This window comes from Scylla paramamosain, unplaced genomic scaffold (genome assembly GCF_035594125.1).
Source record: "Scylla paramamosain isolate STU-SP2022 unplaced genomic scaffold, ASM3559412v1 Contig45, whole genome shotgun sequence".
Taxonomy (NCBI): Eukaryota; Metazoa; Arthropoda; class Malacostraca; order Decapoda; family Portunidae; genus Scylla; species Scylla paramamosain.
In genome coordinates, this window is record NW_026973710.1 from 460,106 (window position 1) to 468,370 (window position 8,265).

Sequence of the window (8,265 nt, forward strand, 5' to 3'; positions counted from 1 at the left end):
CTCTCTCGGAGAGAGAGAGAGAGAGAGAGAGAGAGAGAGAGAGAGAGAGAGAGAGAGAGCCCAGACGCGTATACACACATGCAAATACGCGGAATGGAGGAGGAAATTAAGTTATGAAGTTCTGAAAGACTTTAGGGAGTATATGAATAAGTTGAAGAAGGTTTAAACTTGCAAGACTACAGTAGTCGTTACGATTAAGAAATCAGTGTGCGTGGAGCTCCCGAATGTGACAGATACTGGACAGCTAAGTGAGTGGCGGAATCGTCGGGGTTGGAGGGCGGAATATACTGTTTGGTGAGTTACTGATAATGTACGTGATGAGGTAAAACGTTGTTCTGATTCCAAGTGTGGTGAAATAAAAAAAAAATATTTCCAAGTGATGAAATAAAAAAAAATGAAAAATAATTCCAAGTGTGGTGAAATAGTGTTTCATGTCTTAATGTGGTAAAATGGATCGGGATTTGATTCTTGGGGGTGGATGATATGAAACGTTTATCGGTCTCTTATAAGAACACAAGAAGATAATGGAACTTGCAACAGGTCATTAGTCTTACACGTGGTAGTCCCTGTTCGAAACATACTTACTTACTTACACTTATCATCCTTATACATAAATTTGTTTATCTCTTTTCGATCTCATATTTGGTGGTGAAATAAAAGGGATTTGATTCTTGCAATGTAAAGAAAGGTTTTGATACGTATAATGTATAATAAATATAAAGAGGTTTAACATTTGAGAACTACGTAAAAAGGTTAGGAATTATGTTGAGAAAAACAAATTGGTTTCCATGCGTGGTATCATAAAAAAGTACCTTACCTCATATTTGATGAAATAAAAATCACTTGATCAAAAGACTGACCCACATTCAACATTGGAATTAAGAGGAATGGAGGACGAAAAATGTGTTAGAAGGCTTATGCTGAAGGCTTACACAATGAGAGAGAGAGAGAGAGAGAGAGAGAGAGAGAGAGAGAGAGAGAGAGAGAGAGAGAGAGGTGGGTGCAAGTTGTAAGAGGATTGTTTCAAGACTCAGGCAACTTTTTTCATCTTTTTATGTAAAGAAGGATTATATACTGATGATGTTGCTGTTGGGAACTCTGGATGAGAAGAAGAGTGGGAGAGGATACTGGCATTACTGATAGAGAGAATAGGGTTAGCTAAATCGAAGAATGGTTATCTGTGCATCAGATTTAAGTTAATTTTTTTTATAGTATTTAATGTTTGTGTGTCTTTGGAAGGAATATATTTATTGAAGTATATTTCTTTGAAGTAGGTAAGGAAGATTAGAACAAAGTGGTTGCTGTTTGAAATCAGAAGACCTACATGTGGCAATTTATATGTAACACACACACACACACACACACACACACACACATACACGGGGAAGAAGGAAAGCAGTATATAAAGCTCGAAAAGGATGAGAATCGCCACACACACACACACACACACACACACACACACACACACACACACACACACACACACACACACACACACACACACACACACACACAGGTGAGCAGAGGGTTAAAGGATGGACTGGCAGTAAAAGCTTCCGTAGGGATTAAACTAAAAGCCGAATATCGGAGCGAGGAGGCGAAACCGAGGCAGACTGAGGAACAGAGCGAGGCAGACTGAGCGTCGGGGGTGCATGTCGGTCGTCTTGGGACCACTCCAGCCCTCAGTCCAGGTCAGAGCTGCGATGGCACGGGAACTGGAAAGGCAATAGTGGCTCTGTCTTTACCTTTAATATGATGTCCATTGAAGAAAAAATGTGGCAGTACTTCATGAAAAAGGGTAATATCGTGAATGGGTTACGTATGGATTGTATTATGTGGATACAATTATGTAAGTTGATACGAAAGGCGATACGTGAACAGGATATCATAAATTTGTATACATTCATATCCTGGTGTGAGAGGACCGCGTGCTGGCATGTAATGGTAGAGTATGGGTGCTTGACGAGGCTTCATGAGACTCACTCTGTCATTATTTGTCTCCCTTCAACAGGCACGTACCAGTCTCACTTTAAACACTTTATTATATTTATCATTATGAGAGAGAACTATTGTGTGTGGATAGGTAGACAAACAGCCCATTGTTAGACTTAAGCTTTCTGGGCCTCTCAATGGCTTCTACATCTCTTTCTTACTGGGTGAGCAAACAATCTCAACTCTCATTTGAAAGGTCGACCAATGGTGTTACTGGCAAATTCTCTCCGCCAACAGGGAATCAGAATCATAGTTCATGTAAACTCTTAATACTCGTAGGTGTAAAAGTCGAAACTGTTGCGTAAACTGAAAATGCAAAAGTGTGTGTGCTTTGGAATTAAGTCCAAGGAAAGGGAGGGTAGTGAATTGAATGCAATACATACAAGGATACACTGAAGCTTCATGGCAATACTGAGGATGGTGAGCGCCATGCAATGTTAGGAACACTGGTATTGTGTTGCTGGATAGAAGTGTGTAGTGAGTATGACGGGAAAAGAGGAATGCAATGCAGAAAAGGGAAGCAATCCAGAAAAGGAAAAAGAAGCAGAAAAATAATATGCATATTGATGACTATGACTCTATGGGCATAGAGAGAGAGAGAGAGAGAGAGAGAGAGAGAGAGAGAGAGAGAGAGAGAGAGGCTAACTATCCCTATTGGTCCATTCAGGCTTACCAGGAAAGACCTACAGTGAAGAAAACTTTGTTCTGCCCAGCAAATGTGTTTGAAAATCTTATTATTTTTACTGGATTCATAGTTTGTTCCCCTGTTTGTATGATAGTTTGTGAACTTCATGAAAACTCTCCTTTCGGTGAATTTGTAAGCGAATAGTCTTGTTGAGTTTGTAAAGTTCTGTGAATATGTGAGGCGGGAGGGAGTGTGGAGGTGTTTTTTGTACAGGCTTCTCCTACTCGACTCCTTCACTGCCAGAGCTGGTTCACTTATGTAATTCGGAAAGTAGAAAGGTTTTTGTTTTTAATACTATGTTCTTACTACTACAGTTGCTGGCATATTGTAGAAATTAAGGATATTTTCATTTCTATAGGTTTTCTGAAACAGCAAATTGCGTCAGGGTTGTGTCCCAGGTGACGTCTGGCAAGCACAGGAGCAGATGGCAAGAGAGGAAACGCTGGATTTCTTGCCAATGGTTTGTTTCCTTTGGGTGACAGTGGATCAGTTTACCTTCCCCTCCAGTAACGGATCACTGTGTACCTCTGCTAATGGCTTCTCCTCTCCCTCCGAGCTGCGTCTTCCAATTGTCACTTGCCGGGCTTCATTTGTCACCATCCTTAACCATCCTTAACTATCCCAAACTTCTCGATTTTCCGCCACTTCCTTTACACACATACACATTCTCTCTCTCTCTCTCTCTCTCTCTCTCTCTCTCTCTCTCTCTCTCTCTCTCTCTCTCTCTCTCTCTCTCTCTCTCTCTCTCTCTCTCTCTCGGAACAGAAAAGTCACGGTCAGTCATGTGATTCAGCAATATTTTTAACACAGTAATGGTTATTGGTATGTTATATCATGAAGATGATCTCAAGGGAACTGACGATTATTAAGTATACAATTAAGAGACTTTTCTAATTTTGGATACTTTTTTTATTTTTTATCCTATAGGAATCATAAATTATTTTTGTCCTTCTTACACACTTACATAAAAATATGCTAGAAAAAATAGTATATTGTCGGATGTCTTGGCTCGCTTCCCTTCACGGTTGTGTAATAATGTCTTCTCTTCCAGGGAGTTGCTCATCCTGTCATTAACCTCTTTAATCTCTCCTCGAGGCTCCTCTGCTTAACCTCAATATCCTCGTCGTTCTCATGTTCTTATGTCTCCGCGGATGTGCTGTGACGAGTTTTCCGTCTCGTATTAAAAAAGGTTCTCATTATCGTATATTTCAAAGCCTTACATAACACATTGCTGACGTGTTTTCTCTTTACTATTAAGCCTTTTTCCACTTTTCTATAATTTATTTCCATTCGCCTTGATTTTCGTTACTTACCAAAACTCGCGGAGCTACTGAGTTCGCTTTTCATTTCGTTCTTGTCTCAAAAAAATAAAATTGATATAATTTGTCAGACTATGCAGATACTTTAGTTTTGTCTTCTTTGTTTCAACAGTTTTCCTTCCAGTGCCTTTGTTCCAGGCAGCTGTGTGATAATTGCGACTAATTTCATCAATATCTCCGATGTGGATAACCTCGCACTCCCCCACTGCCTCCTGGCACGTCAGTCAAATACTTCACGGGAAGGCAAAGCACAAAGAAAGGTTAAGGGACGCACTCTGCTCTGCTTCTACCCAGGAACGCTAAATTTGTTGTTTGTACGGCAGAACAAAAACACAGATGTCTATTTTCATTAAAAGTTTGCGTCGTTGCTTCTCGCCAAAAATAGAAAATATTTTAACATAATGGAATTTCTGTTACATGTCGGTGAAAAATAACATTTTAAATTTCTTATATTCTTATCGTGCATCTTGAAAACATAAGAAATCAATGAGTTCATATTATCATTGCATAATAGGGAGAAAAATAAGTTGGCAGAGAGAAGGCCCCTTGAAAGGTTTAACAACGTAACATAAAGTAAGGAGCCTGCAAAAGGTCAGTCAGTCCACACAAGGCAGCTCTTGAGCACTTAATAAAGCTTACCACCTGCAATATTCATCCAGGAATTCATCTGACATCTTAAAGAAATCTAATGACTATGGACTTTAATGCACGATACTATTTGTACACAGTTCCTTACAACTTCCTTTATTTTCTTATGCTCTCATGCTCTTATATCAGAATTGTGCACCAGCTTTAAGACCATATTCGTAAACACCCTTGCCAGCGTCCTGACTACTTCCAAACGTCCTGAAGTGCCACGGGTCTTTAAGGGTGTTTTCATGGTTGTAGTGGCAGATTAACTACCTTCCTACATTATTAACAAGAGAAGCTCTCTGGAGAACCTGGCCTATCATCTCTGAACACTGACTTTACTACACCAAGTGTAGTGTGGATCTCCCCACCTTCACAGTCTAGATGTCACTGTGTATTCGCTCATTCTTTCCTTACACTTGTGCTTCAATGGGGCGGGTGATTGCTGCTGCTCAGTCTGTAGGGATGTGCTTCACTCCCTCTCTCCAAATACACGAGCATCTGCCAGGCAAATTGTGCCTACCTCTCATTCTCAGGTTTCGGAATATCTACTCTAGTTCTCTCTCTCTCTCTCTCTCTCTCTCTCTCTCTCTCTCTCTCTCTCTCTCTCTCTCTCTCTCTCTCTGTGACTATACGTTTCTCTTTCGTAGTTCATTATGCTAGGTTAGATTTCTCTTTGTTTATTGGTTGCTTTCTCTTCAATTTTTTCTTCCATCTCTCTCTCATCAGTACCAAAGTAACTCTCCTTTCATTCTTGCATTTTTTTTCCTCGGCCAGAAAATTCCTCCCTTCTTCATTCTTACCGGATTGAAGTTTCCTTACCTGAATTTTTTTGGTCAGTTTCAAATTGTGCGATATTTTTTTTTTCAGTTGTCTACATTATTTCAGAGTTAAGATTTTGTTTCTGACTCTCTCTCTCTCTCTCTCTCTCTCTCTCTCTCTCTCTCTCTCTCTCTCTCTCTCTCTCTCTCTCTCTCTCTCTCTCTCTCTCTCTCTCTCTCTCTCTCTCTCTCATATCCTTTTTCCGTGTCTGTCAAAATGATTCCCCATGTATTCTTTCTTCCCTTCTTTCTTTCTTTCTTTCTTTCTCGGCTCAAATACAGCGCCTCGATTGCTTCCGCGTCGTCCTGTGCTTCAGTCTGAGTCATGCACAATCTGCCGTTCTCAGAGTGTTGTCGTTTTCTCCCTTGCTGCCCCACCTGTCCCACCTGTCCTCCTTGCTCCTTTGTTTTCAGTTATACTTCTTGCGCTTCTTCCTTTGCATTTTACCTTAGCTTTTTTTCTTGAATGCTGGGTACGTGATTCTCATTATGACTCTCTCTCTCTCTCTCTCTCTCTCTCTCTCTCTCTCTCTCTCTCTCTCTCTCTCTCTCTCTCTCTCTCTCATTTTTTAATCGTTTATCTTTAAAAAATCTTACTTTTTTATATTTTTGTTCCTCTTATGTTTATTTTTCTCAGTCTTTTACTGTTTTTTTTCAGATTCGATTGTTTTATTGTGTTATTTTCCATTTACTTGTTAGCACTTTTGGTTTTAAGATATTTCAAAATCGTGCTAGATTTTGTCGAGAGAGAGAGAGAGAGAGAGAGAGAGAGAGAGAGAGAGAGAGAGAGAGAGAGAGAGAGAGAGAGAGAGAGAGAGAGAGAGAGAAAGTAGTAGTAGTACTAGTAGTAGCAGTAGTAGCAACAGTTGTAGCAGTAGCAATGGCAGTGGTGGTAATGGTTGTAGTAGTAGTAGTAGTAGTAGTAGTAGTAGTAGTAGTAGTAATAGTAGTAGTAACAGTAGCAGCAGTAGTAGTGGACCATACCTTTCACCCCTCTTCCCATAATACATAAAGTAAATAAGGTCAAGAAAATTAAAATTGAATTTGTATGCATGGGAGATGGCTTCCATACACACACACACACACACACACACACACACACACACACACACACACACACACACACTATTATGCTGCTGTAATATAAATGTCTGTCCCGTGAGAATAATAATGATAGATTTGTCATAATACATTTAATAATATCATCATATTTTCATATCATTATCATATCATATTTTCTGGCTTCCTCTCCCACAACCTTGTTCCTCAGTGGTGCATCACTCACTCACTTCTTCGTTAATAGATGGATCTTTTCTTTTTTTTTTTTTTTTTTTTTGGAATTATTTTCATCGAGAAAATAATTCTAAAATAAGAAAGAATCGCTCAGTCTTGATCCTCAGCGGAGAGTCACTTAATGTTTAGGCGTCTTAATTAATCGATGTTAATAGATGGATCTTTTTCTTTGTCTTTTTTCTTTTTTTGAAATAATTTTCATCGAGAAAATAATTTCAAAAAAAGAAAGAATCGCTCAGTCCTGATCCTCAGCGGAGAGTCACTCAATGTTTAGGCGTCTTAGTTAATCGATAGAAGATTTTGTTTTCGTTATTATCTTTGTCGCATTCACGAAGTTTGTCCTCAGTAAGAGTGACTCAGCGGTGAGGGGCGCGCGAGCCGTGAACAAGGCTCCGCGCACCAGTCTGTTTCCGGGTACGCAGCCGCGTTCTGAGGGCCGCCACCTCTCGGGCCCACCTCACTCGCGCGGGGCCTGGGGGTGGCGGCTGCGATTCCAGTACACTCAAATCCACCTCGGGTTTGTAATCAGCAGGGACGCTGCGGTGAGAGTCAATCTTACTGCGGACTGATTTCACATTTATCCTCTTGTAGCGCTTTTTCTTCTCTCCTGACGCTTTTCTGTTTCTTTTCAGGGAGAGCACGTTACGTTTGCGGCTACACGGCAATGTTTTCTTTCTCAAATCCATTTCCTTCTTTGCCTTCACTCTCGGCGTCATCTTCCTCACCGGTGTTGGCTCTTCAGCGTCCGTCTCCTTTTTAGTCTCATGGTCACCTTCCGTTGCAGTCTCTTCTTCAGCTGGACTCTTTTCCTCACTGTGAGCGTCTTCATAGTCTCCTTCCTGAACCATCTGCGTGTCAATCATTATTCCTGGTTCCTTGACCTTCAGTGAAACACATTCCCTCTCAGCATCTTCTTTGTCTTCCTGATCTGCCTCGTCTTTCTCTGGAGGGACGCTGTTCACCTCGTCAGCGTCCGTCTCCTCTTTTCCAGAGTCATGCTCATCATAGTCTTCCCAATCTTCAGTATTCTCTTTCTCTGGAGGGACGCTGTTCACCTCGTCAGCGTCCGTCTCCTCCTTTCCAATGTCATGCTCATCATAGTCTTCCCATGCTTCTTTCTTTGGAGGGACGCTGTTCACCTCGTCAGCGTCCGTCTCCTCCTTTCCAGTGTCATGCTCATCATAGTCTTCCCAATCTTCAGTATTCTCTTTCTCTGGAGGAACGCTGTTCACCTCCTCAGCGTCCATCTCCTTTCCAAAGTCATGCTCATTATAGTCTTCCCATGCTTCTTTCCCTGGAGGGACGCTGTTCATCTCGTCAGCGTCCGTCTCCTCCTTTCCAATGTCATACTCATCACAGTCTTCCCAGTCTTCAGTGTTCTCTTTCTCTGGAGGGACACAGTTCACCTCTTCAGTGTTCGTCTCCTGCTTTCCAATGTCATGCTCATCACAGTCTTCCCAATCATCAGTACACTCTTTCTCCGGAGGGACACAGTTCACCTCTTCAGTGTCCGTCTCCTGCTTTC